This window comes from Homarus americanus, unplaced genomic scaffold, assembly GCF_018991925.1.
Source record: "Homarus americanus isolate GMGI-L3 unplaced genomic scaffold, GMGI_Hamer_2.0 scaffold25483, whole genome shotgun sequence".
NCBI classification, from domain to species: domain Eukaryota; kingdom Metazoa; phylum Arthropoda; class Malacostraca; order Decapoda; family Nephropidae; genus Homarus; species Homarus americanus.
The window spans coordinates 1,982,204-2,006,271 of record NW_024726235.1 but is presented as its reverse complement, the minus strand read 5'-3'; the positions used below and the strand labels follow the sequence as shown (position 1 = coordinate 2,006,271).

At 44.7% G+C, this 24,068-nt stretch overlaps 1 protein-coding gene across 1 annotated transcript in view; it reads left to right on the top strand.

The window, feature by feature from the left end:
* Positions 1–23,443, top strand: part of LOC121865420 (neuropeptide Y receptor type 6-like) — a 100,095-nt gene extending 76,652 nt beyond the window's left edge. Inside the window, exon 5 of the mRNA XM_042364802.1 lies at positions 22,607–23,443. The gene's annotated coding sequence lies outside the window, so the exon portion shown is untranslated. The remainder of the gene's footprint in view (positions 1–22,606) is intronic.
* The last annotated feature ends 625 nt before the right edge of the window (positions 23,444–24,068 follow it).

Genomic DNA, 24,068 nt, shown 5'->3' with positions numbered 1-24,068 from the left:
CCCCTCTGGTGCCTAGTGTTCAGGCGGTCCTGGGTAAAAGTGTCCCCGGGGTGCCTAAAGTTCAGGTGTCCTGGGAAGCCTAAAGTTCAGGTGGTCCCCAAAAGTCTAAAGTCTCAGTGGTCCTCAAAGCAAAGTCAGGTGGTCCCCAAGTCCCTAAAGTTCAGTGTCTCAGTCAAGTTCAGTGGCCTCAAAAGTTCAGTGGTCCCTGGGGTGTCTAAAGTGTCCCTCAGGTTTAAAGTTCAGGTGGTCCCTCGGGGTGCCAAGTTCAGTGGTCCCCTGCCCAGTTCAGGTGTCCCCGGTGTTTAAGTCAGGTGGTCTCAAGTTAAATGTGGTCCCTGGTGTTTAAACCAGGTGGTCCCTGGGGTGCCTAGTTCAGGTGGTCCTCTGGGTGCCTAAAGTTCAGGTGGTCCCCTGGGGTGCCCAGTTCAGGTGGTCCCCTGGGGTGCCTAGTTCAGGTGGTCCCCTGGGGTGCTCTAAAGTTCAGGTGGTCCCCTTGGGGGTGCCTAAAGTTCAGGGGTGGTCCCCTGGGGGTGCCTAGTTCAGGTGGGTCCCTGGGGTGCCAAAGTCTGTGTGGTCCCCTGGGGTGCCTAAAGCTCCAGTGGCCTCAAGTGCCTAAAGTTCAGGTGGTCCCCTGGGGTGCCTAAAGTTCAGGTGGTCCCCTGGGGTGCCTAAAGTTCAGGTGGTCCCCTGGGGTGCCTAAAGCTCAGGGTGGTCCCCCTGGGGTGCCTTAAAGTTCAGGTGGTCCCCTGGGGTGCCTGGGGGTTCAGGTGGTCCCCTGGGGTGCCTAGTTCAGGTGGTCCCCTGGGGTGCCTAGTTCAGTGGTCCCCTGGGGTGCCTAAAGTTCAGGTGGTCCCCTGGGGGCCTAAAGTTCAGGTGGTCCCCTGGGGTGCCTAAAGTTCAGGGTGATCCCTGGGGTGCCTAGTTCAGGTGGTCCTGGGTGCCTGTGTGTGTCCAGGGTGGTCCCTGGGGGTGCCTAAAGTTCAGGTGGTCCCCTGGGTGCCTAAAGTTCAGGTGATCCCTGGGGTGCGTAAAGTTCAGGTGGTCCCTGGGGTGCCTAAAGTTCAGGTGGTCCCTGGGGTGCCTAAAGTTCATGTGATCCCTGGGGTGTCTAAAATTCAGGTGATCCCTGGGGTGCCTAAAGTTCAGGTGATCCCTGGGGTGCCTAAAGTTCAGGTGATCCCTGGGGTGCCTAAAGTTCAGGTGATCCCTGGGGTGCCTAAAGTTCAGGTGATCCCTGGGGTGCCTAAAGTTCAGGTGGTCCCTGGGGTGCCTAAAGTTCAGGTGGTCCCTGGGGTGCCTAAAGTTCAGGTGGTCCCCTGGGGTGCCTAAAGTTCAGGGTGGTCCCCTGGGTGCCTAAAGTTCAGGTGGTCCCTGGGGTGGTGGTCCCCTGGGGTGCAAAGTTCAGGTGGTCCCTGGGGTGCCTAAGTTCAGGTGGTCCCCTGGGGTGCCTAAAGTCAGGTGGTCCCCCTGGGGTGGTTCAGGTGGCCCCTGGGGTGCCTAAAGTTCAGGTGGTCCCCTGGGGTGCCTAAAGTTCAGGTGGTCCCCTGGGGTGCCTAAAGTTCAGGTGGTCCCCTGGGGTGCCTAAAGTTCAGGTGGTCCCCTGGGGTGCCTAAAGTTCAGGTGGTCCCCTGGGGGGAGCCTCGCCTGACGGAACAACTTGTAGCAACGCAACTTTAAGACGCCTTAAAGTCTTCCCCGCTACAACACCTTAAAAACACACACACACACACACACTGATGGGAGACTGCCACAGGCTTATAGCTCAAAGTTTACCAACAAATGTTTTCAATTGGACTTTATTTCATTGGTTTTATTTTGTTTTCAATAATAAAAAGATGAACGTAAATGATAGCTTTGAAATACAAACGTTTGTTGACAAGTTACTTCAGAAGAGAGTTATGTTGCTAAACTTTACTCAAAGAGCGTTAACTCTCACTGTCCGGGAGTTCACGTCTCAAGGAAAAAATATATTTTGCCAAGATGCGAGGGAGAGGTCTGGGAATCCTGCGGCTCTATTTGTCAAAACAATAGTGACTGATGGGATGGAGATCCTATTGTACCTGCCAACATAACACTGACGGAGGGAATGAACACAAATCCTGCCGTAGGTGACAGTCCAACAGAAGCACATCGTGAACACACTCCTGGACGCAATAACCCTCCCCGCGTCGACACATTTTTATTTACCATATTTTCAGTTTGAGAATCCGTGTTGGTTTATTGACTCTACTTAACAACACTCCTGTCCCTGGCAGCGGCACTTTTCATTCGTGTTCAGCTCACTGTCAGGGGGCTGGGGGGTGGGGGCAAAGATGGCAGTACGTGTGTTGGTCCGGCTTGTGGAGAGAAGTTGGGGAGAGGTCAGTGTGTTTTATAACCTGCCCCCACCCCCCCCTCCCCACCCTCACGCCCACTCTGCGAAAATAAATGAAAAGAGCGACAAAATACACACACACACACACACACACATATATATATATATATATATATATATATATATATATATATATATATATATATATATATATATATATATATATATATATATATATATTATACGCACACACACACACATATATGTACAGTATATATTGTGTGTGTGTGTGTAAACTTTTATGTGCCGTGAAAACATTTTACACACACACTGTTACGAACGGTATTTACTTAACACATCACTTTATACTCACGTCACTAGTACTCTTTCTTCTTTCTGTTTCACTTTAAACTAAAATAATAACATATCAAAGATGTCGTCCCTTATAACACAACTCAATAGCATTTATATCACCGTCTCCCACTTGGTCAGGATCCTCTCGCCTCCTACCCTCTTCACTAAATGCCTTCCCTCTCCGTTGTAACAAGACACAACCCCTCTATCAACCGGTTTTATTCGCCGTGGTTCATTGATCGCGAAATACGCAAAAAAAAAATAATTCCCTTCGTTAACTCTATTGGTTCGTTGCGCCTTAATGGTGAATTTTGTTGGGGAAATAATTTGGGTTCAGGATGAGAAAGTTTATTAGTCTGGGGAGAATGGGAGAGGAACGTATGGCGGGGAGAGGGACGTATGGCGGGGAGAGGGACGTATGGCGGGGAGAGGGTTTATGTTGTGGGGAGAGTGTGTGTGTGTGTGGAGGAGATGGGGAGAAATATGTGCGTTGGGGGAGAGAAGGGGTAAGTGTGATTGGGAGATAAGTGTGTGGAGGAAGGGAGAGAAGGAGATGTAGTGCCATGTAGTGGGGAGAAGGATTATGTTTACTGGGGGAGAAAAGTGTATGTGGTGGGGAGATAAATATGTAGTTGGGGAGAGAAGGGTATATACGTGTGTGTGTTATCCCAGGGATCTTAAGGTTATATACCCACCTATTCCCTACCTGGTCCAATAACCATTACACAGGTAGGATACACACTCAGGTGAGGAGGAGGAGGAGGCCTTGTGTACCTCCACCTCTCTCTCTCTCTCTCTCTCTCTCTCTCTCTCTCTCTCTCTCTCTCATGTATTCCTAGATCCTCACATTTTTTTTCTTATCTTTCCTTCATTTTTCTCCCCTTTTTGTATATTTTATCTATTTTCTTTTATTCTTTGGATGATTTTGTTGTTTATGAAAGAAATTTACGTCATTTGACCCCCACCTCCCACACAGACAAGTTTCAGATATGATGGAATAATATTTTTACAACAAAATCCTGAATCTCGTATGAAATTTTCAGAATGTAATTGAAGAAATATAAACCCCCACTTTAAATATATAACATACAATAGTGGCTGGTTTAATCCACTGGGCATTACTTAAAACTGTCACCTAAAACAAAATTAAACCCGATTTGTGTGATAGTATAAGTTATAAATTTAAACTAATACTACTGGAAAAACTGTCCTGTAAAAGCTAAAATCCTAAAACCTATTTAGCTGAAGGTTTAAACTGACGCTAAAAAAAATCGAAGAAATTTACCAAGTCTGCGATGACGTCAATTGAAGGAGGAAAAAATACCACTCAGATTTTTACAAGAATAAATAAGAATAAATTATACCCGTGTATTGTAATTCTCAAGTTCCAAACCTAAAAAATATTGTTATTTACACTTGAATAAATTAATTGCTAGCCGCTAGAAAGTTTAATGAGTCAAAGTAATTCGTGTAATATTCTTTTGATGTTAAGCGGTGTAGAAATAGACTCGTTGTTAAGTTATCTGAGGTCTGAGTGTGTATCTGTCAGTTGATTCTTCTTCTCCTTCTTCTTCTTCTCCTCCTTCTTCTTCTTCTTCTTCTTCTTCTTCTTCTTCTTCTTCTCCTTCTTCTTCTTCTTCTTCTTCTTCTTCTTCTTCTTCTTCTTCTTCTTCTTCTTCTTCTTCTTCTTCTTCTTCATCGCCTTATTATTATTATTATTCATTCTTATTTATCTTCTTTATCTTGTTTTTGTTTGTTATTGTCATTCTCCTCCACCCATCAACTTTGACTTCCTCCTCTCAGTTTCCACCTCTTCCATCCATCTTCCTTCCTCAACTCATTGTATAAAGGTTTACGCCTCTCTCGCCATCTTTCATAAGCTGCGAGGCTCACTTAGATGTGGCCAACAGCGTGAAGATAATCTCTCTCTCTCTCTCTCTCTCTCTCTCTCTCTCTCTCTCTCTCTAAGCACTTATTACGACTCTGAGGCGTGTGTCTCAGAACCCGGGGTCAACATCATAACATTATATTGTCTTTTTTTATAGTCAAGTTGACGTCACAGGGGTACTCGAGGTGTTGCCAAGTCTGTGAAGGTATCGTTGTTTGCCATATCTGAATTATATGTCCTCACTGTTGCCACATCTATGGTCTCGTTATTAACATATCCGTGGGTTAATGTTATAATGATATTGCAAGTTAAGGTTTACTCGTCCATGACTGATTTCAAAGGTTTAATATATTCGAGTTGTTGCCACATCCACTGTCTCTCTCTCTCTGTTGCCACATCCCACGAATGTAATCTTGTCATATTTACGAGCCACATCTACGTGTCAACATCAAACACACAGACACCGGTGCACTTGGTCGTGATGCTCGCCTTAGCAACGACTTACCTGCTTCTACACAAATTAATTATAAATGTCGTGTTGTCCAGTGTTGTGTTAAGTAGGTCACGCCTTTGGTATATCTTCTTTGTTTAGATATTGAGTTATTTCCCTGTGGTATGTTGTTGTCTTCCTTCACCTGTGGAGTATTACGTCGAACTTGTTACGTTTCTGTTGGCTGCCAGGGTGAAGATATCCATGGGTCTCTCCATTCCTTTTCCATTATTCACCTTTTCATAACACTCTAAATTTCTATCTATTTTTTTCAATCTTTTTTTTTTCACTCCTCTCCCAGTCTTCTTTCAATCCGTTCTTCATCCCCTCTCACCCACTCTTCTCCCAATCCCCTTTCTACTCTCCCTCCCTCTCTTCCTTCCTTCGTCCCACTCACCTCTTCTAATCTACTTCTCCTCTCCCTCCCTTCCTCCCTGCCTGCTTCCCTCCCTCCCTTCCCTCCTTTCGCTCACCTCCTCTCCCATTCCTTGTCATGTCTCTCCCTGCACCCCCCCATCCACCCCATCACCCCCGTACCCCCTGCATGTACGTCATCAACTTTTTTTTTCAGTACCTGCAACGTTATTTATTATACAGCCTCGCCATGGAAGTTTTAGCACCGGGGAGATGGATGACGAAGTAACGATTAAAAATGGACCGAGAAATATAAGTGAAAGAATAAAGGAGTAAATAACAAGAACTAGATAGGAAGGGGGAAGATAAAACTAACTGAATAAATATGTAAAGGAAAATGTGAATGAAATTGGACAAAGGAATATGCAGGAAAAGATCAAGAAATAATCGGTTAATAATAAGAATAAACGGTGCTGAAAGTAAACGAGAATATTATTACATATCGACAAGGGGGAATTAGAAAATGATAAGAATAAGATAAGAGATAAAATAAACAAGAAAAAATAAAGAAAGGAAGATTATAAAGTTCTTGGTGTTACATTCTGTCTGTCTGTCTGTCTGTCTGTCTTTTTGTATCGACCCCGCCAGACTGTATGGCTTATAAGAGGCGTGAATTGTACATAATATAGATATTATCAAGTGCATACATGTAAGTGGGTGACGTCACTTACTGAATATGTAGAGTCTTGCAGATTATGTAGATCGTGATTCCTCCAAGACTGTCGACGCCTCTCCTGGTGACTACTAAAGCTCACACATAACACCCGACTGGAATACCAACCCAGATATATGCTCATTTACATAAGTACCCCATGTAAAAGAAAATATGAATGTGTGAGAGGATTATTTTGTTATGATAAAAGGATGAAATACGCAGGTGGTATGCATTTAGAAGAGCAAGAATGATCAGTAATTCCTCGGTTTTTATTGTGGTTAAAATATAATGCCTAAGTGACAACTCACTGGCTGGATAATGTTATGTACAGTATATTCAGGTTTCTGTTTCGCTTCTTGGTTCATATTGATTCTCTCTCTCTCTCTCTCTCTCTGTCTGTCTCTCTCTCTCTCTCTCTCTCTCAGGAACACCACTCGGCCCTCCCTGCGGTAATATAAATTGACAGGGCTTAAGTGAAAACTATATTGAATAGGCAATATCCCCATCATACAGTGATTGTCTTCCCGATGCCAGCCCTCTTGTGTGTGTGTGCTGTTATATCTGGTGACAGCTCTGTGTGTGTGTGTGTGTGTGTTGTTATATCTGGTGACAGCTCTGTGTGTGTGTGTGTGTGTGTTGTTATATCTGGTGACAGCTCTGTGTGTGTGTGTGTGTGTGCTGTTATATCTGGTGACAGCTCTGTGTGTGTGTGTGTGTGTGTTGTTATATCTGGTGACAGCTCTGTGTGTGTGTGTGTGTGTGTGTGTGTGTTTTACCATAACTCAGTCACATGAAAGCGAGAGACACAGACGAGTGACAGGAGGTGAAGGCAGCGGCTACAGTACCGTCGGTTTGTAAGTCAAGAGCTCAAATGGTCCATAAAAATATATGCATGAGACAGATATTCACATTAACATATACGAAAGCGCCCTCACTGTGTTTATGAGGCGAACAATAAACATATTCACGGCGCCCGAGAGACATTAAGATCACAATGAAATAATAAATGAAATATTGAACTCCAAGTGTCAACCTCCTGTCATCACCGTCGTCTCAGTGATCGTGAATAACTTTACGCCTCAGTAACAAACTGGATTAAATTAGCTCCGCACTTATTTCCTTCTGGTGTATTGTGCGGTGGACGCCAGAACGTACGTGGCGCCATAACCTGTAAGGAGGAAGACCTCTTGTAAGGATGCCGGGAGATGATTCTATAACCATAAGATGAAAGATATTTTTATTTTCACATCCTTAAAGGACTCCTCATCCTCCTCCTCCTGGCCACTGTGCACCGCTTGCTTGGGTACACGTTGGATCACTAAATAGGTTAGGTTAAGTAAATCAGGCTGTATAGAAGATATTTTACCTCACATCAAAATATTTTAAGAGAGAATATAGTGAATAACCCAGAGGCTGACATCCTCCTCATACCCTCCACTCAATCTCTCGTCCTCTCTCCCCTCATCCAACCTCTCGTTCTCTCTACCTCTCACCCAACCTCTCGTTCTCTCTACCCCTCACCCAACCTCTCGTTCTCTCTACCCCTCACCCAACCTCTCGTTCTCTCTACCCCTCACCCAACCTCTCGTTCTCTCTACCTCTCACCCAACCTCTCGTTCTCTCTACCCCTCACCCAACCTCTCGTTCTCTCTACCCCTCTACCTAACCTCTCTGTTCTCTACCCCTCACCCAACCTCCTCGTTCTCTCTACCCCTCCCACCTAACCTCTCGTTCTCTCTACCTCTCACCCAACCTCTCGTTCTCTCTACCCCTCACCCAACCTCTCGTTCTCTCTACCCCTCACCCAACCTCTCGTTCTCTCTTCCCCTCACCCAACCTCTCGTTCTCTCCCCTCATCCAACCTCTCGTTCTCTCTCCCCTCACCCCTAACCTCTCGTTCTCTCTACCTCTCACCCAACCTCTCGTCCTCTCTTCCCCTCACCCAACCTCTCGTTCTCTCTCCCCCTCATCCAACCTCTCGTTCTCTCTACCCCTCACCCAACCTCTCGTTCTCTCCCCTCACCCCAACCTCTCGTTCTCTCTACCCCTCATCCAACCTCTCGTTCTCTCTCCCCTCACCCAACCTCTCGTTCTCTCTACCCCTCATCCAACCTCTCGTTCTCTCTCCCCCTCACCCAGCCTCTCGTTCTCTCTCCCTCCTCATCCAACCTCGTTCTCTCTCCCCCCTCACCCAACCTCGTTCTCTCTCCCCTCACCCAACCTCTCGTTCTCTCTACCCCTCATCCAACCTCTCGTTCTCTCTCCCCCCTCCACCCAACCTCTCGTTCTCCTCTACCCCTCACCCAACCTCTCGTTCTCTCTCCCCCTCACCCAGCCTCTCGTTCTCTCTCCCCCTCATCCAACCTCTCGTTCTCTCTCCCCCTCACCCAACCTCTCGTTCTCTCTACCTCTCACCCAACCTCTCGTTCTCTCTCCCCCTCATCCAACCTCTCGTTCTCTCTCCCCCTCACCCAACCTCTCGTCCTCTCTACCTCTCATCCAACCTCTCATTCTTTCACCGTGGTGGTATCAGATCTCCTCCTAATGCAGTAAGATGTTGGGTAATAGAGGAATTAAATCCCCTGTAATGATGTTATGGGCGGGGCTCGTAACTCTTCCTTCTAAAGATAAATAAACGCTGAATCACTATATCCCAGATGGCCTTATAAGAGTGAACGCCCCTCTGTAATGTCCCCCTGATGCACCATTACACATTCTACACATTCAATAAACACATTCTCACACTTCAGGATTACGATTCTTTTTCAAAACATCACGAAAGCACTAGAATTTAATGGGTGTTTGCTTGCGCGTCATGATAAGTGTTTGTGTATGTTTTTTTATTTTTTATTATAACACGAGATAACGGATAGTGTGGCTTTGTTCTGTATAGCGGCGGAACACGTGAACTATACATCACTCTTGCCTGTCACTACAGCCTAAGGGAACTGGGTGGGAAGGGACATTACTTACTAGCATAAAGGGGAGAAGGTGTTGCTGAGGGCACGTGAGGAGGGGAGAGGGTGTTGCTGAGGGAACGTGAGGAGGGGAGAGGGTGTTGCTGAGGGAACGTGAGGAGGGGAGAAGGTGTTGCTGAGGGAACGTGAGGAGGAGGAGAGGGTGTTGCTGAGGGCACATGAGGAGAGGAGAGGGTGTTGCTGAGGGCACATGAGGAGAGGAGAGGGTGTTGCTGAGGGCACATGAGGAGGGGAGAGGGTGTTGCTGAGGGCACGTGGGAAGAGGAGAGGGTGTTGCTGAGGGCACATAAGGAAAGGACAGGGGTGTAGGGAAGACGGAGTTGCTGGGTGTAAAAAGGGCTGCTTAACTCTCAAATCCATCCATGTGCCACTTCTCCAACTTACCATCATCATCCAGTTGCCTCTTCTTCAACATCGAGAATGTCAACCTCACACAAAAAAAACAACATTACAGACACACGCTATATTCCTTTGTCACAGTCAGAGCGTTTTGATGTGTTCAGCCAAATGATGCATAGTGTATGAATTAATCAAAGGCATAGTTTCATGAGGTGTTGTTTACAAAATACGACACACTCACTCACCGAACTGTCTCTCCCGGTAACATCCAGAAGTTAACTAGATATTATTATAATATATATGTATTTTTTTTTACACACTGACTTATAGCTGAAATAAATTTAGTGAGAAAGTTAACTCGAAAAAGAGACTATGCCTCATTTAGCATCAAGACCCGTCACGGTGTTAACCTTGGCAGCGCTCACTCTATCCCTGGCGTGTGCTCTCCCTGTTGACGGTGTGAGTATGTGAAGCCTGGGAATAATTGTACACAGCCTAAAGTAAATCTCCTGAACCTGACGTGACTGAGAGAGCAATTTTGTCCTATAGGGAAATAAATTGGCCAGTGGTGAGTATAAGTCAACCAGGGTCACTTTATTAGGTAGAATATTTAACTTTCATTCTATTAATCCTTTTTCTTCGTGCCAATTTCCTTGTAAACATTAGATGTGGGAATTACTCTCACTAGTCCTGAGAACTTTAGTGTAGTGGTCGAGGTGTTCAGTGACTATCTCCTGGTTTTCTTTGCCAATGGTCGCCCTGTTTACTGTGAACTTCTTTCAGGACTGTGCCTCCTTTTTCATTCTTTCTTTCTCTCTTCCATTTCTCTCTATCCTCTTCTCTCCTATTCTCTTCTTCCCTCCTCTCTCATCATCTCTCCTTTCGGCCCTTCTTCCCTTCCCTCTCTTCCCTCCCCTTCTTCCCTCACCTCTCATCTTCTCCCCTCCTCCTTTCTTCTTCTCCCTTCCCTCCTATAACACGTCATGCATAACTATGTGGGCGGGTCCCTGGTGGTGACAGCAATGCATGATATTAAGGATCATCTCCCGGCCTCCTCACGGGAGATCTTCCGCCTTATAGGTTATGACACCACGCACGTTCTTGCCTCCTCCGCACAATACGCCAGGGGGAAATAGGCGCGGAGCCAATTTGATCGAATTTGTTATAGAGGCGTAAAATTGTTCACGATCATTGAGACGACAACGACGATGACTGGAGGTTGACTTCAAGGACAGACACTTGAATTTGCATATTTTATTGATCATTTTATAAAGTAATCTTAATACTGTATGTCTCATGGAGGAATTGGATGTGTTAATTTTTGTATCAAGGTTCATTCGCTCGTAAGTAAGGTTTAGATCAGGTCAGGTTTAGGTTAGGTTAGGTTAGGTCAGATCTGGTTTAGGTTAGGTCAGGCTTAGGTAACATATCCCCACGTTATTAATAAACCAATATCGGAAAAATGACCTCATCTTATATTCGAAGTTGACATAATTCTCAACGAATCCTCTAAAACAAGTTACCTTTATGACAAGATTTAAGTACAGTAAAAGCGATCGTCATTTGTCTTACGCTTGGTGTTGTGAGGCGCCGAGTTCATCAGCCGTCTTTTGTTTCATGGCGGGTCGTCCTCTGTGGCTGAGTTATGGTCGTAAACTGTTCTCTTTAACTTGAGTTGATCCTTTTGAAGAATTCGAGGCAGTGAAGAAAGACAGCAATAAAATACAAAGGATTACTGGGAAGGAGGTAGGAAGTGCTTGGGGCTGAGGGGTGCTTGAAGGAGGAAGAGGAGGTGCTAGAGGCTGAGGGGTGCTGTAAGGAGGAGGGGGTGCTAGGGATGAGGGGTGCTTGAAGGAGGAAGAGGAGGTGCTAGGGATGAGGGGTGCTGTAAGAAGGAGGGGGTGCTAGGGATGAGGGGTGCTTGAAGGAGGAAGAGCAGGTGCTAGAGGCTGAGGGGTGCTGTAAGGAGGAAGGGGTGCTAGGGATGAGGGGTGCTTGAAGGAGAGGGAAAGGAGGATGAGCTTGGGAAACGAAGGGTGCTTTAAGGATTGGAGGAGGGATTTCTGTAGTCTGAGCGAGTGGGGAAGCTTTATCAGGCAACGGGAGAAAGAGTTGCGAGGGGATGAGGGAAGCTTTGAAGAGATGAGACACCAGGAAGTTTGACAGAGAACATAACTAAGGAAAAAATATATATTCGTATCACTTTCTGGCAAAAATTTTAGACCCGAGGAGATATACAAGTCTAGCGGAAACGAAGATATTAAAAAACTACTAACTCAGATTAATTATGTTATCGTGTTTTATAATCTCACTCAGGTATAGATTATAACGAATGAAGCAAGAATTACTAGACCGTAAATCCGATCGCATGTATGACTCGAACAAGTGGATGTCGGATATTGCCAAACGTCGGAGGAATTTCTGCCTCAGTTCTTTATTACTAAGAAGTTCGGGAGGAATTTGTATCGTGTGTGTGTGTGTGTGTGTGTGTGTGTGTGTGAGAGAGAGAGAGAGACACCTAATACTAGATGGTAGTCACTTTACAGCTCATTATTGTTTTGTTCACATGTTGACACAACCATCCACGTCCACTCGTTCTTGAACAACATATTGCCCTCAGTTGTTTCAAGTAGCTCACTGTGCTATACAAACTGGATCGAGTTAACATTTCCTTATAACGGACCTCCACACACACACACACACACACTCCCACACACTCACACACACACACACACACACACACACACACACACACACACACACACACACACACACACACACACACACACACACACACACACACACACACACACACACACACACACACACACACACACACACACATTTCACGTGTGTCTTTGTCTCCTAAGAACTTGCTGATAAACGGTGATCACGGTGCCAAACTGTATATAATTATTATTTTTTAGACTATACGTGTTTGAACTGTATGTAGTCATCTACCTTCTGTCCTGGACCAAGTATCTGCTGTTCACCTTCACCCGTCCCACACCACCACCACCACCAAACTCCCTCACCCTCCCTAAATTCCCTTATCATCCCTAAACTCCTTACCCTCCCTAAACTCCCTCACCCTCCCTAAGCTCCCTCACACCCTCCTAAACCCCACCCTCCTTAAAGCCCTCAACCCTCCTAAACTCCCTCACCCCTCCTAAATTCTTACCATCCCTAAAGCTCCTCTCCTAAACTCCCTCACCTCCCTAACTCCCTCCACCTCCCTAAACCCTACCCTCACCTCCCAAACCTCTTACTCCACCCTAAACCCTCACCCTCCCCTACGCTCCCTCACCCTCCTAAACTCCCCACCCTCCTTCCCTCCCACCTCCTAGCTCCCCTCACCTCCCTAAACTCCCTCCCCTCCCTAAACTCCCCACCCTCCCTAAACTCCCTCACCTCCTAAGCTCCCTCACCTCCCAACCCTCCCACCCCTCCCTAAGCTCCCTCACCCTCCCTAAGCTCCCTCACCCTCCCTAAACTCCCTCACCCTCCCTAAACTCCCTCACCTTCCGGATTAGAGTTGTAGATGAAGACGTGTCGTGAAATGGCTCAAACAGAGAGACACATCCCTCAACCCTTACGTTAATGGTCGTGTAGAGATTCGCTAGGTGGAGAAGCAGGTTAATTAATGCCTCTATCTCTCTCTGACCTTAACTGATAATGAAGGCAAATCCAGGAATGACAGTCAGATTTTTTTTTCTTTTTTTTTTACTCTATTGTCATCTTCGCTTTTTAGGCATTTAGGCCGGAGCTGATGTGTTCTTTTGTCCTTTTTTATCTTCCTTTCTTCTTGATCTTTCTTCTTTTTTCCTTAATGGTCTTTCTTCTTTACTGTTCTTTTACTTCCCCACCCCCCACCCACCCCCGAGTTCTTCTGCTAGTTATTACGCAAACAACTTTTTTTTAAGGTTTAGGTTTGAATGGGATGGTGTACGGATGGGATTGTTGTGTGGTAGTAGTAGTCCAGGTGTGATGAACAGTCGGGTGGAAATTTTATCTTATTTAATTAACTTATTTATCATAACCCGTGTCTGTTTGTTTTACTGATATTGTTAACTTTCACTTTAACATTGTTTTTTATATTAATTTAGTATATGTTTTGTTCAGCGTCGTGTCGTATTTCTATTTTTATTTTTATTTTTTATTACAAGAAAAACGGTGATATATAATAGTTCATAGAAAACGAGACTTAGGGCAGCCTCGTCTAGAATCCTCAACTTAGCCTAAAGTCTTATATAATTGTTAAAGCGTAAAATGTTTTGGCAGAACTTTAGTGTTTGCATTTACCATAGAATATAATATATAAAGTCTCCTCCACACTAGAGTATACTTAAACCCCACTTGTATGCAACACTTGTATAGGGGTTGTGTACAGTAACTATAGGGGTTGTGAGAGCTGGATTTGTTTTCCTGCTCCTTGGGCTAAGTTGTGTAACATACTGTATCCATAACGACGCCAACAAGCCTTGAACTGTTACATCCTCCAGCTAGCAGTGGCTGTGTAAAGTGGCTGGCTGGCGGCTGGCATTACCGACGTCATTATAAAACACTTAAATGTCACATCATGTCTCATATTCCCGCCATAAATGTATCACCCAGGTCAAAATCAGATTGAGACTGACATATGCGGGGAATCATGTTTTTTCTTTTCTTTTTTATATACGACACGAATCAACATTTAATGAATATGAAACGATATATGAGTATCCATCCATAATACTGCTATGTCCTTGGCACTAGGGGAGATAAAAGACATCGGGGAAATAAAATTATCTTGAATGTAATGTATATATAATGTACATCCGGGAGGAACCAGGCGCTCTCAGGGGGTTTAGGTAGGGAATAACTTGTGTGGCGGAGAAGTTTTTTGGGGGTAACTTTTGCCCTCACCGTCACCACCACCACCACAACAACAACAAAGTGACGAGAAGGAGGAAGAGGGACGAGAAGGAGGAAGAGGAGCAAGAGGAAGAAGAAGAAGGATGTTGTTATTGAGTTGTCGTTCTTGTTGTTGTTGTTGTTGTTAGTTGTTGTTGTTGATGTGAGGGCGAGATATGGTTTTAGTTGTTCAGTTATAGAGATGTCATTATACTGGTGTTGTGGTGGTGGTTGTTGTGATGGTGGTGGTGGTGGTGGTTGTGGTCAGAAAATTACTTATATAATCATATTTCCATGCAGACTCATTCACTCACTCACTCACCCACTCACTCACTCACTCACTTATTCACTCCCCCACTCACTCACTCTCCCACTCACTCACTCCCCCACTCACTCGCTCACTCGCTCACACACTGCTCTTGTCAAACACCAACATTCACTTCACCAGAGCAACTTTAAGTACGAAATAAATTTACTATTTTTTCGGAGGGTGGGGAGGAGACCGGGGGCTGGGGGAGGGGTGAGGGGGGAGGGGAGCTTTTAATTATAAAGTGATACATGAATTCCGCCATTATTTAACATAGGTAGTCTATATATTATACTCTCTTCTCCCCACCTCTTTACCTTCCCCTTTCCTTCATTCCTACCCCCACCTCTCCCCCCTTTACCCTCCCCCCCTTTCTTCCCTTCCTAACCTCACCCCTTCCCCCTTTTTTCTCCACCCCCCACCCAGCTGAAATATAGTCCTAATCTGTTCCTTTTTTTTCGTTGTTGTTTTTTTATTTTGTCCTTCACTGAATACAAATATTTGACCGACTATTTTATCCGAATCCATTAACCCGTGTGTTTGTTTGTTTGTTTACCAGTAGTGGGGAAATGTAGGGTAGGGGAATGTTGTTTATTATTGTTGTTTTGGTTTGTTTTCATCCCCCCTCCCCCCCCCTCCTATTCCATGTTGGGGATAGAGAGAGGAGGTATAGCAGACATGAATAGGAATAGATGTGACGAGGAATAGGAGACGTGACCAGGCATAGGAGACCATAAAAGGAATAGCAGACATTATCAAGCATAGGAGACGTTAAGAAAACTAGGAGATTTAATTTATCTGATGATGATGATGATGATGATGATGATGATGATGATGACGGCCGGGTATAACTCTGACCGGCTCTTTTTGTCATTGTCTCTTGTCAACCAAACACACTGAGAAGCTGAGAGAACAAAAGGGTCATGATGATAAACGTGAACAAGAGAAACGTCCTGATGAAAGCGTAAATACAGGTGGAGGGGGAGGATACGTGTGTGTGTGTGTGTGTGTGTGTGTGTGTGTGTGTGTGTGCGTGAACTTTTCTGGGTGGAATTTGGGGCTCTTGATTCATCTGGTATAGTGAGAAAGATTGAGAAAGAGAGGAGGGGGGAGAGAGGGAGATTGAGAGAGAGGGAAATTGAAAAAAATTGAGAGAGAGAGAGAGAGAGAGGCACCGGCACTCCACCCAGCTCCACCAGGATCCTCGAATGCCAATATCTTTTTACTGGAGGAGACAACTTTTTGAGATACAGCAAAGTCTATCCCTCTCCCTCCACCCTCCCACACCTCCCCCACCCTCTCCCCTCCACTTCCCCACCCTCCCCCACCTCTCAGGATCAGACAATCGAATGACATATTGTATTTCCTTGAGGTTTGTGTAGCGGAGACTGCGTGGCTAGTTATATCCAACACTTCTTACTTTGGTGTGTTGCTGGAGTCGTCTGTGTTGAGTGTTGTCTGTGTTGGGTGTTGTCTGTGTTGAGTGTTGTCTGTGTTGGGTGTTGTCTGTGTTGGGTGTTGTCTGTGTTGAGTGTTGTCTGTGTTGGGTGTTGTCTGTGTTGGGTGTTGTCTGTGTTGGGTGTTGTCTGTGTTGGGTGTTGTCTGTGTTGGGTGTTGTCTGTGTTGAGTGTTGTCTGTGTTGGGTGTTGTCTGTGTTGGGTGTTGTCTGTGTATTGTTATCTTCAAACACTTATGGACACCTGTAATTATCAACCCCTTAAGTACGATGATAACCCCTTGAATACTTGGGGAATAGATCATCGTACTCAAGCGGTTAAATCATCGGACTCAAGCGGTTATGTCATCGTACTCCAGCAGTTAAGTTATTGTACTCAAGGGGTTATGTCATCGTACTCAAGCGGTTGTCATCGTACTCAGGGGTTAAGACCATCTCATACTGAGTACCTCTCATGTTTTTGACACAAATTGTTATTAATATTCGACTTGAAAGCTCTGAGTGTCACCTAGAGAAGTAATTGTCCTCTGGTGTTGACCTTTATGCTGTAGCATAACCTATGACTTCCCATTAAGCTGTAACTAAAGGTAATTTACTGTGTCATTTTGACAACACGTATATTTTTTTCCGTGTGTGTGTGTGTGTGTGTGTGTGTGTGTGTGTGTGTGTGTGTGTGTGTGTGTGTGTGTGTGTGTCTTGATGGGGTTTTACGTCACGGGAGTGCTCTTAATCCATGGGAGCGCTCTTAATCCATGGGAGCGCTCTTAATCCCTCCCCTTCGTCAGAAACTTCAGACAGAGTATAGGTCATAAAGCAGCTGGCGGCGGTCAATGAGGAATCACCACACCACTTTGTTATAGCGGTAGTAATGTCTCTCCTGCCCTAAGTTTCTGTCGTTGGGGTAATAAAACGTTTCGCGGTAATTGACGTGTCGTGGCGTATCTATTTTATGAAGATTAACTGAAGTGCGACAAGGGTTTATGGTCAGCCTACGAGTATTTTCATCAGAGTCAGAGAGTGAATGCTGGGAGATGCACAGTGACGTAGGAACTCATCAGAATGACTCACTTAATATACGATACTAAGATAACTTGTTAACCTAACCTAACCTAACCCAAGTCATGTCACTTACTGTTTTACCCCCTACCACACCACCACTACCCCATACCGCATTACCCCACTGCCACACCACCCCCTGCCACACCACCTCCTATCACACCACCCCCTGCCAAACCACCCCCTGCTACACCTCCCCTTGCCAAACCACCCCCTGCCACACCGCCCCCTGCCACACCACCCCTTCGCCACACCGCCCCCTGCCACACCACCCCTACCACACCACCCCTACCACACCACCCTCTACCACAGTATTAACTCTGGACGTTCAGACAATAATGATTACATGAATTTGAATTAAACAACTGTGCTGAATATAAACTCATGTACGTGTTTGTGGCGCGTGTAGGTGTGTGTACGTTTGTGTGAACGTGTGCTTGTACGTACGTGTGTTTGTGTATGTCTTGATCTTAATCTCTTGGTACGTGGAAATACTGTATTTTAATCCCTTGAGTACGATGACTTAGCCTCTTCAGTACGATGATTTAGCCCCTTGAGTACGATGACTTAACCCCTTGAGTACGATGACTTAGCCCCATGACTACGATGATTTAGCCTCTTCAGTACGACGACTTAGCCCCTTGAATACGATGATTTAGCCTCCTTGAATACAATAACTTAACCATCTTGTAAAATACCATGAAATTTCTGAAAATCGAAATACATAATCGAAGGTTACATAACCTCACTGATCAACTGGCGAGAGATAGGAACGTCTGTAGTTGTCCAGCTTTAACTCTAGACGGGTAAGGGGTGACTTAACAGAAATCTACAATCACCACCATACCTGGAACTGGTGGACGCCCGCTCCACCAGGGGTCACCCCTTAAGGCTGAAGAAGCCTCAAGTTCAGAAAATTGTCAGGGCCAAATTTTCGTAGAGTGAGGGTTGTCAGCTCTTGGAAAAATCTGCCGGAAAGTGTTGTGACGGGACCGAGTGTGAGTCATTCAAGACCAGACCTGACTAACATTGGAGCAGGTTCAGGTACATTCTAGAACCAGTGCATGCGCAGTACTTGCCAACAGTGCTTAACAGAGATGTATGTGACCGACTGTCCAAGCGGCTAACAGGCCATCAAATGGTGAAGAGGATAAAGTAAAGTAATCCTGATGACAAACTTGAATAGGACGGACGGATAGACGGACTGACGGACTAACAGACAAAAGGGTAGCAAGACAGACAGATATAAGTTAATATGCTTCTATATTCGTAGTGAGGGGCATACAATATTACGAACCGATAATCAAGAGGGATTTAGTGTAACCTGCCTCCAACGGCCCTCCCTCCAACACTTCTCCCTCCAACACCCCTCCCTCCTTCACCCGTCCCTCCAATACTTCTCCCTCCTCCACCCCTCCTCCAACACTTCTCCCTCCAACACCCCTCCCTCCTTCACCCGTCCCTCCAATACTTCTCCCTCCTCCACCCCTCCTCCAACACTTCTCCCTCCAACCTCCCTCCTTCCCGTCCTCCAATACTTCTCCCTCCTCCACCTCCTCCAACACTTCTCCCTCCAACATCCCTCCCTCCTTCCCCGTCCCTCAATACTTCTCCTCCAACACCTCCTCCTTCACCCGTCCTCCAATACTTCTCCTCCTCCACCCCTCCCTCCTCCACCCCTCCCTCCAACACCTCTCCCTCCTCCACCCCTCCCTCCAACACCTCTCCCTCCTCCACCCCTCCCTCCAACACCCCTCCTTCAAGTGAGAGTCGCTCATTCCTCGTTTAATACAATACTTAATGTGATATTCACCATTAACGATCTATATATAGCTCAGTTTATCCCCGAGCCAGGAAAACAACACACAGCCTCGCCCCCTACCGCCGGGATGGGATCTCTTGCCCCGTAAAATTCAGATCCTAATAGAAATTCGATCCATTTATCCCCGTAATTAGGTTTATTTCTCTCGTGGTTTTATGTGGGGGGAAGTTAGGGGTAAAACACACTCGGGGAGCACGAGAGAGCATAAGGGGCGGGTGTGTGGTATTCAGGGCCACAGTTTCCCGGCGCGGTTATTTCGCAGCTAAAACAATATTTGAGACAATTAGCAACTGTTTACCACTACTGCAAATTTGTGGCCAATACACATGAGCAGGTTAGTCAGCACCCTCGTGACCCTTTGGCTGCCAGAGGATTCCCTAAGCTGATTCTGATCGTCTCTCAGTAGCCAGAATACAATGATAAAAATGGCAGTGAAAGGGTTGTTTATTTATTTATTTATTTATTTATTTATCCTCTTCACCACTGATCGGCTCGTTAGCCGCTTGGGCGATCGGTCACGTCTCTGTTACTCACTGTTGGCAAGTACTGGGCATGCACCGGCTCCTGAATGTGCCTGAACCTGCTCCAGTGTTGGTCAAGTCTTGTCTTGAAAGAGCTCACACTCGGTGCTGTCACAACACTTTCTGGGAGATTGTTACAAGAGTTCACAACTCTCACTCCGAAAAAGTTTGCCCTCACAGTTTTCTGGACTTGCTGTTTCTTCAATCTTGAGCTGTGACCCCTTGTGGTGCGAGCGTCCGCCAGCTCCAAGTAAGGACACTCAACTGAGTAGTGCCCCTTGAGATGCTTATACACCTCAATTAGGTCACCTTTACCCGTCTGTAGTATAAGCTAGGCAAGTTCAGGCGCTCCAATCTCTCAGGGAAGTTGAGGTGCCGAAGTGCAGGTACCAGTCTGGTGGCCCTCCTTTGAACATTTTCAACCAACTGACAGTCCCGAGCATATCTCGGGGACCAGACGGGGTGACAGTACTCCAGATGGGGAAGCACTTCAATCTTGAAGATCGTTACGAGGGACGGGCCGTCTAGATATCTGAACGACCTTCTTATAAGACCCAATAATTTATTTTCCTGATTTACCTTCTTCTCGCAAAGGCCCGAGAAGTTCAGCTCGTTGTCAACATACACGCCTAGGTCCTTCTCACATTCAGTCTCAAATATAGTGCAGTTTCTTCATCCCGTTGGGACATATGATACGCCTCCTTACCGTTTGTACGCCCCAGGTGCATCCTCTTACACTTTGTGACATTGAATCTCAGCAGCCATTTCTTCAACCATTCTTGGAGCCTACAGAGGTCCTTTTGCATCTCTTCACAGTCCGCTTGGTTCTTGATTTCCCGAAATAACTTGGCGTCATCGGCAAACATTTGTATGGAGGCGTGTACAACGTCAGGCATGTCATTTATAAAACAAACAAACAACAGCGGGCCCAATACACTATGAAACTATTTACCTGTGTAAGTCGGCAGCACAACACAACAACGAAATTAACTAAACAATAGGGTTACCATGACAACCCCTACACCTGTTCAGTTTTCATGGTCAAAAGGTCCAAAAGCAATGTCACAACCCGGCTTCAGTCACTGTTAGATTTTCTTGTAGATTTCCAACACTCACTTGACTTTCAATGGTCCTCAATGATATCTGTCTTTATCTGTTGTCTGGCGTGTGAGGTGTGGAGATAAGGCTAGTGTATATTTCCGCATTGGCTCAGGATGTGTAGTAACTTCTCCCGTTAAATCAATATTATTAAGGTCGTCAGTGTTCAGGGGCAATCAGTTAACACACAGTTCCCTCCCTTACCTTCCACAATCCGTCTCTTATTCCTCCACAATCACCCCTTTACCCCTCCACAATCCCTCCCTTAACCTTCCACAATCACCCCCTTACCCCTCCCCAATCCTTCCCTTGACCTCCATAATCCTTCTCCTACCCTCCACAGCCTCCCTCTCCCACTCGTCCAAGTCACACACACACACACAGAGGCCACAGTGTGCCGAGATCTCCTTTGCATATAGACTAAGGGCCGGCCCCCCACGACAGACGGCACGAGTTTTATCCTCAAACCCTCGTCTCTGGCCTGAATCATGTGAACTCTTGTTTACCTCTGAGTTGAGACCTGCATCTCTATGCCTTAGTTACACACGAGATTGAGATGTTGTCCGGGGGATGGATGTGGTGGCCGCCGGAATGTTATAGCTCTGTATTATTTATGGCATACAGTATAGGTTTCACTCTCTCTTTATTCACTCTACGACACTAGTAACAACGTGAGAGTGTATTTTACAATATTTCTATGGTTTTAAAGTTAGCTCACCTGTTTGACGTGTTAATTAGCATCGACCCAGGTGTTAGCAGGTGTTAACTTTTATATTTAAAGGGCAAATCATAATTATTTTTTTTCTAATCATTACCAATCATAGGTTTCAATTTTGATAATGACAAGTATTTAACCTGGAGAAAAATCATCGTCGATAAATTATGAGAAATCTTTATACTGTCGCCTTGTGTTCCCACCTTCACCAATAACTGACTTGTCATTAACGCTGGAACTACGACCTAGATAGAGGGACCCAATTACCATGAGTGTTTGGTGTCAGTCTAATGAGTGTTTGTTTACATCAAGTGAACGTTAAGTGTACACGAGTCTTTATTGTTTGAGTTACCCTGAGTGACGGTATGCTTAAGCTCCTCCCCCTCCCTCCCTCCCTCCCCTCTCCTTCAGCAAAGCCCACTGAGACAATTTATTTCACTTCTGTTTAAAATAACTTTAACTCTTAAACCATTATCATCATTATTTGTTTTATTTTTATTTAGTTTATTTATACATTTTGGGGAAAGTAACTGGAAGTGAAAAATGTTTGGTCTAGAACTTCTTAGATTACTTAATTAGCATTCCCAAACACACTTAATTATATATCCGGTATGGAATATTAATTAGCATTGAATGAGACCAATAATAAATCACCACCATTAAGGAGAAAACAAAACTCTCTTCATCTTCTCTCGCATCACAAACACTATTTGATCATTATTACCTGCCTCTAACTTCACAATAGTTCCCTTCGTTGTTTCTGTTTGATCGTGAATTTTTGTTGGTTAATCTTCCTCGACCTCAAGAAAAAAAAATTAATGATTTGATTGATATTTCCCACATACGTTCTATTATTAATTTCCCACATAGGAGTTTGATTGTTTTTCCCTCACTATTAACTAAGAAACTTGTAGACGCCAGATGCAATTTTTTTTAGTGAACATTTTTTTTTGTTATGTAGCCAACTCCTCCATTACACATTGCCCGCCTTTTCTAACCTGACTGAAATCGCTCCTTTTTTTTTTTCAAGCGTGATGAAAAAATTTTATATTCAAAAACATTAATTAATTATTAGTCGCAATATTAATACTGAAATGAAAACGTGTATATACAAGCTCCATATTTTTACATAAGTGATTACCCAAAACCTTTTAAGAGTTAATGGCCAGGGTGTGTTAGTTTATGTGGAGTGAAATGTGACTCCTTGGTTATTATTATTATTATTATTAGTAGTAGTAGTAGTAGTAGTAGTAGTAGTAGTAAGATTTTATTAGTACTGTACTGACTCGTGTTCTTGTTGTTTCAGGCGCACAATGGTACTTCAGTTAACGGCGAAGACAGGTAGACAACAACAACAACAACACAGTGATGACAAGATGCAAGGAGACTTCACTGTTCATCGACACACAATATTAACAACGTATTGAACTCGTTGAACAAGACGTACTATAGCCCTTTGAACACAATGATCTCATTTTCTTCCTACGAGTGTGATGATGATGATGATGATGATGATGATGATGATGATGATGATGATGATGATGATGATGATGATGATGAATACAAAGGTTAAGTCATCATACTCAAGGTGTGAAGTCATCTCACTCAGGGGGTTCGATCATCGTTTTTTTTCAAGGAGTTACATTACTCGTACTCATAGTCTCAAACGATTAATTCGTACTCAATGGCTTTACCTTGTAGGATTGGGTAATTGTACTCTAGAGGTATAAGTCAATCGTACTCAAAAAGATTAGCTCATCACACTCAAAAATCGAATCATTGTACGCCAGAGGTTAAGTCAATCGTACTCAAAAAGATTAGATCATCACACTCAAGGGGTTAAGTCATTGTACTCCAAAGGTTCAGGTCATACGTACTCATAAGGGACTTAAGGGAGAGAAAAAAATTCGGAATCTTCTTTTTTACATGAGCTGTGTGTTGAGAGTAACTATTAATGTTTAAGTGACTATTAAGTGTTAAATAAAGTGGATATTGAATGTACTTAAGATGAATTATGTGAATGTTTAGTAATAAAATGGTTTAGAATGATATATTTTCTACAAAGTGATGTCAGTGGTGTGTGTGTGTGTAATAATAATAATAATAATAATAATAATTAACGGTTTATTGAAAGAGCTTGGCAGCCAGAAGGCTGAAAATATACAGTTACATATTTGGGGAATGGGTTACGAATTACAAATAATATACAAGTAACATAAGTGACACAAATAAGACATATAATAACTTAGATGGGGATCAGCTCAAACTACAGTTCATTTCAACATAGTGACAGTGTAAGGAGCAGTGTTTACTGGGAGTGAATACACTGATTTATTACATGTTATTGATAATTTTTACAACGGTTGGGACTGGGCTGTTCTTATAGCGATCAGTTCGTGCACGTATGGGCTGGATGCGGTTGTGGTGTCGAACAGCAATTCTCGGACAGGGGATCTCAGGTGGTAGTAGGAGCCGGTGTCGGGGATGGTGTAAAAGCTTCTTACCAAATTTGCAGATGAGGTCGTGGTGATGGTCAGTGAGAGTCGAAAGGGTCAGTGTGTTGAGCGCTTCTTGATATGTGGAGTAGGAAGGGGAGAGAATAATCTTGCATGCCCTCTTTTGCACTTTTTCTAGGTGTTTACGTTGTGTGGCATTTAGGGAGGAAGACCAGGTGGGGGAGGCATAGGTGAGCTTGGGAAGTATGAATGTTGTGTATACACTGAGGAGCTCGTGTGCAGGAACTCCGAGGGACTTGAGTCGGCTGAGCA